The sequence below is a fragment of the Nyctereutes procyonoides genome, unplaced genomic scaffold, assembly GCF_905146905.1.
Source record: "Nyctereutes procyonoides isolate TBG_1078 unplaced genomic scaffold, NYPRO_anot_genome, whole genome shotgun sequence".
NCBI lineage: Eukaryota > Metazoa > Chordata > Mammalia > Carnivora > Canidae > Nyctereutes > Nyctereutes procyonoides.
The window spans coordinates 19,108,285-19,120,815 of record NW_026575052.1 but is presented as its reverse complement, the minus strand read 5'-3'; positions in this window follow the sequence as shown (position 1 = coordinate 19,120,815).

Genomic DNA, 12,531 nt, shown 5'->3' with positions numbered 1-12,531 from the left:
CTCTTGGATTCCTTATCTGCAAAATTGGGGCAACCACTAAGAGCCTTGGTGACTTTTGAGAAGGCAGCACACTGGGATGATGGGGCAGGAGCCACACCAAAGGGGATTTTGAAGGAAGTTTCTGAAGAATAAAATGCTTTGTGTTTCTGATGCTTCATCCAGCTTGACGACTTCATGACTACAGGATACAATTTGACTTCAGCAAGAAAACAGGCATGGGAGCCCATTGACCATTGTTAAGGGCTGAGCAGTTGTAAAAGACTGGCACTTTGTCCCCCTCCTGTATCTTCTCCCTTCTCCCATTTCCTCTCCTGATCTTGACAAGATAGTTCTCTCCTCAAGGCCTTCTCTCCATTCAGAACAGGCAGGCCCCCAAGGGCTGCCTTATGAAGCAGCAATTCCCCCTCTTAGAGTCCATTCATTTCCACCAGTCCTGTTCCCTCTTGCCAGTAATGTCAAGAACTGTGTTAGTAATCCTTATTGGAGCCAGCTGTTTACAGCAGCCACAATCCCATTGTATCTAATTATTTTAAACTTTACATTTATTCCCATAAGCAGGACAAGTAGCACTTTGTGGGGGAGGGTACTTGCCAGGGACCCACCTCAATGCACCCTAATTTCCTAGAGAAACACCGCCTTAACACCTCTCTATATATCTTCATTATTTTGCCAGAATATTTTGCTGTGTTTACTTATCACTCAATTAATTTTCTTTAAATCAACTTTGAATCAGTTTATTATTCTTTTTTTACATTTCTTTAAAGATTTTATTTATTTATTCATGAGAGACACACAGAGGGAGAAGGAAGAAGAAAGCTCCCTGTGGGGAGCCCAACCACGGACTTGACCCAGGGACCCTGGGATCATGACCTGAGCTGAAGGCAGACACTCAAGCAACCAAGGCATCCCCAGTTTATTATTCTTTAACTTAGCCCATTCTAAGTAATGATAACTGTGAAATCATGGGTGTGATGTATTAATAATACATTTTTCTAATTTTAAAAAATTACATATTTATAATTCATATATATATTTATGTATATTTATATAATTACATATAATATATATATATATATATATATATATATATATATATATATATATATATATATAGTCCATCCATATATCCCTTAGCATTTTATGTCCCACCAGAGTTCCACATATCTCACTTTGGGTAACACCTCCTAAAGTTACCACCATGATTCAAGCCTACACTCGACATTTCAATAACACCCATCTAGACCTGATATTTTGGTTTTGGGGTTTTGGTTTTTTGGTTTGTTGGTTTGTTGGTTGTTTTTGTCTTTTGGGTTTTTTTTTTTTTTTTTGAGAGAGTGAGAGTAAGGGAAGGGAGTGGTAGAGAGAGAGAGAGAGAGGGAGAGAGAGAATCTAAAGCAGACTCCACACCCAGTACAGAGCCTGACACGGGTCTTGATCTCACAACTCTGAGATAAGACTTGAGCAAATAGCAAGAGTTAGAAGTTTAGCTGACTGAGCCACCCAGGTACTCCACAAACCTCATTTTTTAAATAGGCACACAAGTATCTGGAGCCACCTTAGTATAGAGCCAGATGCAAGAGGACATCCCAGGCTGATGATGTTGCTGACTATTAGGATGACCCTGCCAATATCCCTTCCTACAAAAGCCTGACACTGGTGGGGAAATGTGTTCATTAGTGAACACAGTGTCCAGTTAGCTTTATATGCAGTGTTTTTCATTTTTTAAACATCAGTCTCCTATAAGCATAGTTAACACGGTAGTTATTAGGGTTTATCCCAAATATCCCACTTCTCTCCCTCCAAGAATCCACCAGAATTGCATTTTCTTACTCCTTTGAAATTAGGTGTAGCAACGAGACTTGCTTTAGCCAATGAAAAGTGAATGGAAATAACACCAAGAGTGAACCCTCATGTAAACCATGTATTCTGAGTAGTAATGATGTGTCAGTGTAGGCACATCAACTGCAACAAATGTACCCCTCTGATGGGGAATGTTGATAATGGAAAAGTTTTTCCCTGTGCATGTGGAAAGGCACAGGGTAGATAAGAAATCTCTGTATCTTCCACTCAATTTTGTGGTGAACCTAAAACTTTTCTAAAAGAATAAAGTGAAAAGGAATATAAGGGAAGGGAGAAGAAATGTGTGAGAAATATCAGAAAGGGAGACAGAACATAAAGACTTCTAACTCTGGGAAATGAACTAGGGGTGGTGGAGGGGGAGGAGGGCGGGGGGTGGGGGTGAATGGGTGACGGGCACTGAGGGGTACACTTGACGGGATGAGCACTGGGTGTTATTCTGTATGTTGGTAAATTGAACACCAATAAAAATTAATTTATAAAAAAATAAATAAAAAAATAAATAAATAAATAAAAATAAAATAAAATAAAAGAATAAAGTATTTCTTTTAAGATTTATTAATTTACTTGAGAAAGAGAGAGAGAGTTGGGAGGGGAAGCAGAGGAAGAGAATCTTGAAGTAGACTCCCTGCTAAGCATGGAGTCTGACACTGAGCTCAATCCCACGACTCATAAGATTGTGACCTGAGCCAAAACCAAAAGTCAGACACTCAACTAACTTAGCCACCCAGGTGCCCCTAAAGTCTATTTTTTTTCAGTGAATAGAAATAACATGGTTACCTCCAAGTGAAGAGTCTCAGAAGAAATAAGGGATTTGCCTCGGTCCCCTTCCTTCCTCTGTAATTGTTAAGCAGGAGCCTCTATCAGCCTGTACTCCTGAGGAACAATGATGAGCAGGAGCCCTCTGCCAAAGTACATTGAATGTGTAGCATAAGGGAGCATAAGCATAAATCTCAATTATTTGAAACCACTGAGATTTGGGGATTATTTGTTACTCTAGCAGAACCCAGCCCATGCTGACTGATACAGTTACATAAAGCAATACTGCTGCATGTTCTCATCTCTTCTTATCTCATGGAAAAGAAAAATAGAATTTCTGAACCAACAAAGCTGAGAACCAAGCCCTGAGACAAAGTAACCAGTCTTGAGTGGCTAACTAGCCTTTCTTCTCTTCAGCTTGCAAAAATTACTATTGAGGTCTTTCATTTGGCTTAATTACAGCAGCTATCTATGGGAAAAGTCTGTATCACCCCAAACACACCAGCTGTCTGTGGGCCATAGTCAACCTACAGACAGACACATTCCTTTAGCGGTGCTTAAAATTCTTAATTAGTTAAAATGAGAAATTTTTACATAAAAATTCAGCCTCCAGATTTCTGGCTGCTCACAAGATATTAGAATATCTAGCCCCCTTGGTTCCGCATCCTCATATGACTTCAAGCAAAATCAGAGCTGCCCCCTTCACATGGGAAGCAAGAGCACCAGAATGTCACAATCCCCACCATTCCCTATTCTCTTAGTCTCTGTTGGCTTTGTTGATTTGTTGCCTGCCTGAACTCTGGAAGCATTTGAGCTTGTGACCTTTCTGTGTACTGCCATCTCTTCTCCCTTACACACATACAAACACACACACATATACACACACTTTTCCAATCACTCCATCTGTCTTAGATTTGCTTTCACTCCTCTGTGCCTTTGCATCCTCTCCCTCTGTCTAGAATGCCTTCATCATTTCTACTGACCTCTATGAAGGCCCAACTCAAATACCACCTTCTAGGGCAGCAGATGTCAACCTCGACATCCATCTTGTCTTCCTTTTTTTTTTTAAGATTTATTTATTTTATTGGAGAGAGCGAGAGAGACAGAGAAAACGAGAGCAAGCATGAGCAGGGAGGAGAGGAAGAAGCAGGCTCCCCACTGAGCAGGGAGCCTGATGCGGGGCTTGATCCCAGGACCCTGGGATCATGACCTGAGCCAAAGGCAGATGCTCAACCACTCAGCCACTCAGGTGAGTGGTTCCATCCATCTTCTCTTCCTACATCTTCCTGCCTTCCTTTGAGTCAGACATGATCATGTATCCAAGTCCTGGCAAATGAGATGAAAGTGGAAATATGATGTGGGTTTCCAGAAAGGCTGCTTAGAAGAGAATATCTCCACCAAGAACCTTTCCTCCTTTCTTGGTCCAGCCTCGAGAACATGAAATGTGCCCTCTCTCCCTCCATGTCCCTTTGCCAACGCCACATCTAAGTGGGAACTTCTCTAACCATTCTATTTAAAATATTGATCCCTCTCCCTTCCAACACTCCTGATCACTCTCTTCCTACCCTTTCCTCACAGGGCACTTACTTTTTAATGTACCATCTAGAGTATAAAATTATATTATTTATTGTCTGCTCTTCTGTTAGACTATAAGCCTCTCAAGGGCAGGAAGTGGTCTGTGATTTATTTTTTCATTGGGTATCCCAAGCACCTAGAACAGGCCTGTGATAGACATTAATACATATCTTGAATGAATAAACAAGCCTCATCCATTTCATGGAATTTGAAACTCAGGCACTTTTAAAGGTTTGGCATGACCCCTATTTCAGTTTAAATCAAGCCCCATAGACTGCACCTGCATTACCACCTCTTAGATGTGCCATTCCTCCCTCTGCCTCCAAATAACACCTGCATGTGATTCTCCCTCAACTCCCTCTATATATTACAACAGCACCCTCAGGATCTCCCTGCTCCCAACCCTTCCCCTCCCACCCACCCCGCAGAGGACCTGCCACATCACTGCCCTGCTTAAAACCTTTCTATGGCTCCACTGCCTCAAACTAAAGTGCAAACTCTACAACTGTCCACAGACATACACAATCTGGGCCCAACTCTTGCCATGCCTCTTTATCCTCTTATCCACTCTGACATATCCCAGACCTAGAGAATTCCTCACTGTTGCCCAAAGAGCTCTCCTGCACACCTTTTTCTGTCCCTTCTGCTGAAAATGCTCTTCCCTGCCTCTTTCACCAGACTTGCTCTGGCTTGTCCTTTGGAACTTGTGTACCACCTCCTCCAGGAAGCCTTCCCTAATTGCTCCTCAGGCTGAGTGAGCTCCTCCTCCCTTGTGTTCACAAATCACTTCACAATCACTCCATATGTATCACCATGAGACCATATGTACCTTGAGATGGAATTTTGTCTTATCCTAAAACCCCAGTGTGAAGAACAGCACCATCACGTAGCAGGCACTCAGTAAATGAGGGAAGCAGGAAGAAAGGGAAAGAGGGAAGAAGAAAAGAAGGAAAGAAGGAAATCACTAAGTCACAAATACTCAGCTGTCTTCTGAGCCCTTGAGTTCATGCCTGGCCATATAACCTACTTTGGCCCATGAAATGTGAATGTCATTCACATGTCACTACTGGGCAGAAGCTGAAGGGACAGCCTGTGGTCTCCAGGATCTTTTTGCTGTCTATTGAGATGGAGCCTCTCTGTCACCCCAAGGGGCTAAGAGGAGCAAAGCCCTGGCTTACATGAGGTGCGCTTACGGCACTGATGAGAGTGACACTGTTTTCAATTCCTGAGATGTTAGAGTCTATTACTAAACCAGCATAATTATGTCCGTTTTGACTAACACAAATAGTTTGAAGTATTAGGGGAAAAATCACATATTTTTAACCTTGTATTTTGTGCTTGCTTTGGCAGCACATATAATAAAATTTAACCTTTTATTTCCTGAGACTATCAGACACTGCCTTGCCTTTCCCACTGCCATGCAATTTCCAATCCAATTTTATGTTTCCCCAGGGTTTCCTTGTATCATTGCAAAGACACTATAAGGTAAACTGTTCAGATAATATTATCCCCCCTCCTACAAACTCAGAAAAATTATACAAATGACTTGCCTGAGACTCCCTGGGTAGGAGAGAAGAGAGCTCTTGCTAGCACCAGGTCTCTCTCTGATACCTGACCAGTGCTCATAGCCTGGTCAGAGCCTGGTCAGAGCTCATAGCTCCAGGAAATAAAATAGCACCAGTCTAAATAGAGTCTAAAATGTGGGGGTCTACCTAGAAAGGGCTCCTTCTCTTGCAATAGAGAAAATATATCAAAACTAACATGAAATGGTGGGCTCTGGAGCCAAGCTGCCCTGAGTTCCCTCCAGCTCCAGCTTTCAGTACCAAGGGTCCCTGAGCAAGTAGCTAAATGTCTCCCAACCTCTGCCCTCCCAGCCGTGTGCTATGGGGATGACAATCATACCTACTTCATTTTCTCCTTGTGAACTTTACATAAATGAATACATGAGGAGGACCTGGCGTGGTGTCTAGCACATAACAAAGGCTCAATACAATTTAGCTATGTTACATTCCCTATTTACTCTAGGTGGAAGTCGCTGTCCTTATCATTAGGAGAGCTGTGCTCTTCGTGGTAATGCCAGGCTCACGCCACAGGGTGGCACTCATGTCTCTGGTCACCCTTCCTGAGTCTCTAAAGCTCCTTTCTCAAAACGCCAAGTTGGGCAAAGATGGAAGGGGGACCTGGAAAAAGATGACCAAGTCTGGGCACTCCAACCAAAAAGATACCTTCTCTGTCCCATCAAAAGTGCAGATACTGCTTCTTTCATTCATCCCTGCTGTATTGTATAGCTGGGTCTCCCAGCCTGGCTGATCCCCAACCTAGAGAAGGGACTAAAGGAGCTAGTAAAATTGTGTGGTCCTTCCCCACCTCCACACACCATGGGGGGAGGGTCAGAAATTGCACCTGGGGATCTAATGGAAAAGGGTGATTGGAAGCCACTGCTGTAGAGCAGGGCTTTCTAGGACTTTATAGTACGTAAATCACCTGGGCACCTCGCTAAAGTGCAGATTCTGATTCAGCTGATCTGGGGTGGGGCCTGAGATTCTACATGTCTAACAAGTGCTCAGGTGATGCCCATGCTGCTGATCCATGCACCACGGTGTGAACACCAAGAACGTGGATGGACCTGGACCATTGCCTGGTACATGGAATCGGCAGACATTTTCTGGGTGCTGACTATGTATAAGCCCCTTCTGTATACTAATTCATTTCCCCCCTCACAACAGCCCTATGCAATCAGCCCTATTGTCCCTGTTTTACGGATGAGAAGGAAAAACATTAAGTAACTGTTCCAAAATCATAACAGCTAATTAGTAGCAGAGCTAGGACTCAATATACTTTTGCTAAACTGAATGTTACTGTTTTCGGCTGAATTAAAGTAAACATCACCCAGATTTCCTCCTTAACTTTCCAGGACAAAGAGGAATGATCACTGAACCAGCATAGTGGAGCAGTGAAGAGGATAGATTCTGGAGCCCAACTGCCCATATTCACAATCTCAGCTCTGCCAATTAGAAGCTACATGACTTTGATGGGTGGCTTGACCTCTCTGTGCCTTATTTTCTTCATTGCAAACTAGAATAATAATAGCACCTACTTCAGGGAGTTTTTAGGAAAATTAAGTGAGGTAATTGAATATGGTGCTCAGCAGGCATCTGGGAGATGGTAAGTACTCAGGCATTGCCTGCACCCAGGTCATACTTCCAAGGCTGTGAGAACTGCAGGGACAAATGAGTCCCCACTTTGGGCATTAAGGAATTCATAGTTTAATGAGAGCAAGGAAGAGAAAGTGCTAATGGGAGGGCCATCACAGCACCCATGGGGGGCAATCATCACTGTGCAGTACAGCAAGAGGCAACCTTTCAGCTCCCCTGCATGCAACATACATTTATTCACCTGTATGAACCTCCCACACACACACAAAAGCTTAATATCTTGATTGATGCCACCCACCACCCCACCCAAGGAGCCCAGAGAGGGTATGAGATGGGGGCTATGAACCTGCTGAGCCCTCCATTCCAAAAGTCTCTCATCATGTGAGCTGACCACAACATGGGTCATTACAATGTGGAAAGACACTTGATTTGTACCACGAGGCCCTGAGACGCACACCTGCTATTCATGTGGCACAGTGCTGGAGGAAAAACAGCATGGGATTTACTGAGAGAAGGTGGCCAGCCATGAAATATGGGCCTATTTTAAAGGGTGAGTCTAGGGGCACCTGGGTGGCTCAGTGGTTGAGCGTCTGCCTTTGGCTCAGGTTGTGATCCTGGGGTCCTGGGATCTAGTCCTGAATCAGGCTTCTCATGGGGAGCCTCCTTTTCCCTCTGCCTATGTCTCTGCCTCTCTTTCTATGTCTCTCATTAATTAATTAATTAATTAATTAATTGTGAGTCTAAATAACACATTTTACTTTATAGTCACAGTTTATACTCTGGTTATTTTGGGTGGTAGTTAACAATGTGTCTTCAAGAGGCTGGAAACAATTTCAACACTTACCAGCTGGGGAATGGTGAAAGAAATTATAGTCCCTTACAATGATCTGCTATAGCAGCTGAAAAAAAGGAATGAGGTATAGCATTATTTATAATAACCACAATGTGGAAACAACCTAGTGGTCCACCAGTGACTGAATGGATAAAGAAGATGTGGTATGTATATACAATGGGATATAATTCAGCCACACACACACACAAATCTTGCTGTTTGCAACAACATGCGTGGACTGTGAGGACATTATGCTAAGTGAAAGAAGATTCCCAGAAAAAGACAAATACCATATGATCTTACTTACATGTGGAACCAAAAAACTAAACAACAAAAACCAAGCTCATAGACACAGAGAACAGATTGGTGGCTGGGGAGTCGGGGGCAAAATGAGTGAAGCAAATCAAAAGGTAAAAAATTCCAGCAATAAAGTAAGTAAGTTGTGGAAATGTGATGTACAGCATGTACAGCATACTTTATTAAGCATTAAGACCTTAAGAGTTCCCATCACAAGAAAAAAAATTTCTATAACTATGTACGACGACAGATGTTAACGAGACTTATCACGGTGACCATCTCACAATACATACAAATATCGAATCATTATGTTGTACACCTGAAACTAATATAATGTTATATGTCAATTACACCTCAAATAAAAATAAATAAGTATAAACAAAATTTTAAAGGAATGTGGGGCTCTTGATGTTCTGATATAGAAGGATCTCCAAGATATGTCTCAGATAATAAGATGAAGATTGGTATGGATAGTTTGTTATTCTTTATGCAAAAAGAGCAAGGGTTCTAGGGTAGGATTACCTGTATTGTGCATATTTTTATTTATTTTTTTAAGATTTTATTTATTTATTCATGAGAGACACAGAAAGGCAGAGACATAGGCAGAGGGAGAAGCAGGCTCCCCATTGGGAGCCTGATGCGGGACTCGGTCCCAGGACCCCAAGATCATGACCTGAGCCAAAGGCAGATGCTCAACCACTGAACCACCCAGGAATCCCTATTGTGCATATTTTTAAAAAGTGAAAGATCCATATATAACTAATGTTGATGATTACCCTTGGTGAGGAGTCACCAGGCAGACAAGGGACAAAGGCAAGAGAGAACTCTTCCTCTGAATGCCTTTTTTTTTTAACTTGTGGTAAAAAATATGGAACATAAAATTCACCATCTTTACCATTTCCAAGCGTAGAGTAGTATTAAGTATATTCACATTATTGTACAACTGTCCTGAATACATTCTAATAATTTTTTTGAATTTTGGAACCACATAACTGTACTGCTTGTACTTTAAAAAATTAACTTTAAAATCATCATGCCCAGATAATGGGAATAAAGAGAATCATTGTACTGGAAAAAGAAAAAAGAACATGTGCTTTGAAGTCAGACTGAACGCAATTCAAATCTTTGTCCCTGCCATTTGCTGGTCTTGGGCAAGTCAAGTAAATTCTTTAAGCTTTAGTGTCCCTCTGCTTTAAAATGCACCAAAAAATGGTGTGAATCCCCCTACAGTGATGTGATGCATTAAGTGAGAAATCTCAGAAAGCACCAAGGGAATACCTAGCCCAAAGCAAGCTTTCAGTTCACAGTGATTTTTTTTCACTGTATCTAGAAGAAGGCTGGACAAAGGAGTGCATTTAAGCCTGTATGAGTGTTTTGTTGCCTTTGGGGGACCAGAATCACCCAGGGTGCCTATTAGAGATATACATGCCCAGGGTCCCACCCCAAGCCCCCTGGACCAGTCACTCCTATTTCAACACAACCCTCCCTTTAAATCGGATAGACCAAAGCTAGAGAACAACTGAGGTAGAAAGCTTCTGTGTGCCTGGACCACACCTTCTGGCCTCTGGCTAAAAACTCAAATGGACTTTGAGAATCTTTGTTCAGCATTGCACAAGATGGAACTTAAAGCAAAAAAAAAAAAAAACAGAATGAAAAGTCCCAAATAAATTAATTCATTATCCATTTATTGAACCTCTGATGCAGCTCCCTAGCTGTTCTCTTCATACCTGGGTTGGAGACCCAGTCTCTTGGGGTTACCTGGAGGTGCTGGTGATAAGTTTTCGTGGCTAAATGGGGCTGTTACTGCCTGCCCACTTTCTTTTGGTTCACTCTGAGGCTCTTCCATCCATGGGGGGCTTTTCCACCAATCACACAGATCCATTTACCTTGCATCCCTATTTGGCCTTGCCACCTGTTCCCAAATGGGATGCCTCCCCATTTCCCCCAGGGGATTCTCCAGGAGCTCCCTGTGAAGGAGGCTTGAAATCAAGCCTGCTCTGCCACTGAGACTGCAGGTGGCGCTGTGGACAGACTCCAGTGGCAGAACCAGGAGCCCGTGGACGAGAAACAGGCTTTCTTAGAGCAGAGATGTCCTGAGCCCAGAGGGACAATGTAAATATGTGATAAGGAAGTGAGTGTGCACATGAAACCTGAAATCGTTTCCCATGACACTCTGTCCCCAGGTCTAAGCTCCAACACTGGCAGGAGGAAGAAGGAATGACAATGCAACTCCTCATTGCAAAAATGGGAAATTCATCCCAGAGCAGGAGAGGCTTGCCCAGGCACCCACAAGAAAGGAGCAGAGCCAAGACTCCTGCCCTGTCCAGAGCCAGCCCTTAGACCCTAAGACGTGGGTCTCCAAAAGACCTGCCACTCTTAGTACATGTCCCCATGTAAGGAGCAAGGCACAGGGTACTGAAGCACCAACTATCATGAGTATTTCCCACACTTGAATCCTTTTTGTTTCCTTGCGTAATTCTGGCCATTTCCACACATCACCCCAGTTATTATTTGGGTAACATATATATATATATTTTAAAAAATGAACTTACTTTTTTAATGTTAAATATAATTATACGGGAAATACTTCATTGCCACAATTAGAAGTCCAGTATGCCTTGCCAAAAACAGGACTGTAAAAATATAAATATATAACAATTATAATTTCTTCAAAGTCTGGCTATTTACCAATGAAACTCATCTGCCATTCCATCAGTGGTATGTTTTCCACACTTTAGGAAAAACTGGGATTCCAATACTACTGTCTCTCATGGGAACTCTGAATGAGATGAAGCAAGAGGTGGTAATGGGGAGCCAGAGAGGCAGCTACACTGTTTACCTCCCCCCCCCACAATGTGAACAAAAGGAACCCTGACATATTCCACATCCTTCCTGCAGTACACACAAACTTTCAGAAACTACAAGTTCTTTTTTAGTCCCAAAGCTGGAGGGGAAGGGTGGAGACCTGGCTTCCTCTGAGCCTGCCCCACCCTGGAGCTCTTAGGGAATGTGTAAAATAGCATCTTGGGGTGAAGAGGTCCTTAGAGGTCACCCAGCCAGCTCCCTGTAGTTGGACTGATTTTCTCTCCCTCATCTTGGGCGCCAGGCATCCTCTGGCCTCTGCCCCAGCATATTGCCTACTGTGGAGGTGGCCTATGGGTGGGGAAAGGGCCAGGACAGCAAGAAAGATGAATGTGACCTGGGGTTAGGGATGGAGAAAGAGGAGGCCCTTCTCTAGACAAGAGTGAGCCTTGCTGTTAAACAGGTTTGTCCACTCTAGATTGTGTTGTAGAGAAACACAGTCATGGGTATGGATAATTCACTTCCCCTCTCTGAATCTTGGTTTTCTCATACAATAAAGAGGGTTGATTTGACAGGAGACCTTAATAACAGGATGTCCTGTCTTCCATGTCTCCAGAGCACAACCAAGACACTGGTCAAGTAGGAGGAAGACTTTCCTGCTGTCTGTGTCCTGCAGTCCTGCAATGTGGAAAAGTCATTTGTGCCCTCTTGTCCTAGAGATCTTTAGGTCAATAAGACCCAATTATTGGTCCTGGGCAGTCACTGAATGAGCTTGGTACATGTTTGGGTGCAAGAGAATTCGAGAGGAACCAAGGCATGCCTCCAGCCTTCTGGTTCTATGGAGAAGTCTTCAACACTGCAGACCTGTTGTGTCACTCTGGCTCTACCTTTTCCTAATGACAGGGACTTGACCTCTCTAAGTCTCAGTTTCCTCCTCTTTAAAATGGGTGTAACACCTACTTTATAGTGTTGTTTGTAAGGGTGGACAAATGAGATCATTTGTGTAGAGTCAGCCAATCAATTATTTGTTGGACATGTACTAAATGCTTGCATAGCCCAAGTAACTCAGAGCAAAGGTCCCACAAAGTAGACGCCTTTGTTTTGCCACTTTACCCTAGAAGCCTCTGTCTCCACCCAGCTGTTAGACTAGATTAGAGTGCATGCAGCTGAGCATCTGGAATCTCACGCCCAGAGTGGTGGCCTCACCCACATATAAGCACCCTATGGCCCTTTCATTCTGACTCCAACGCAGTT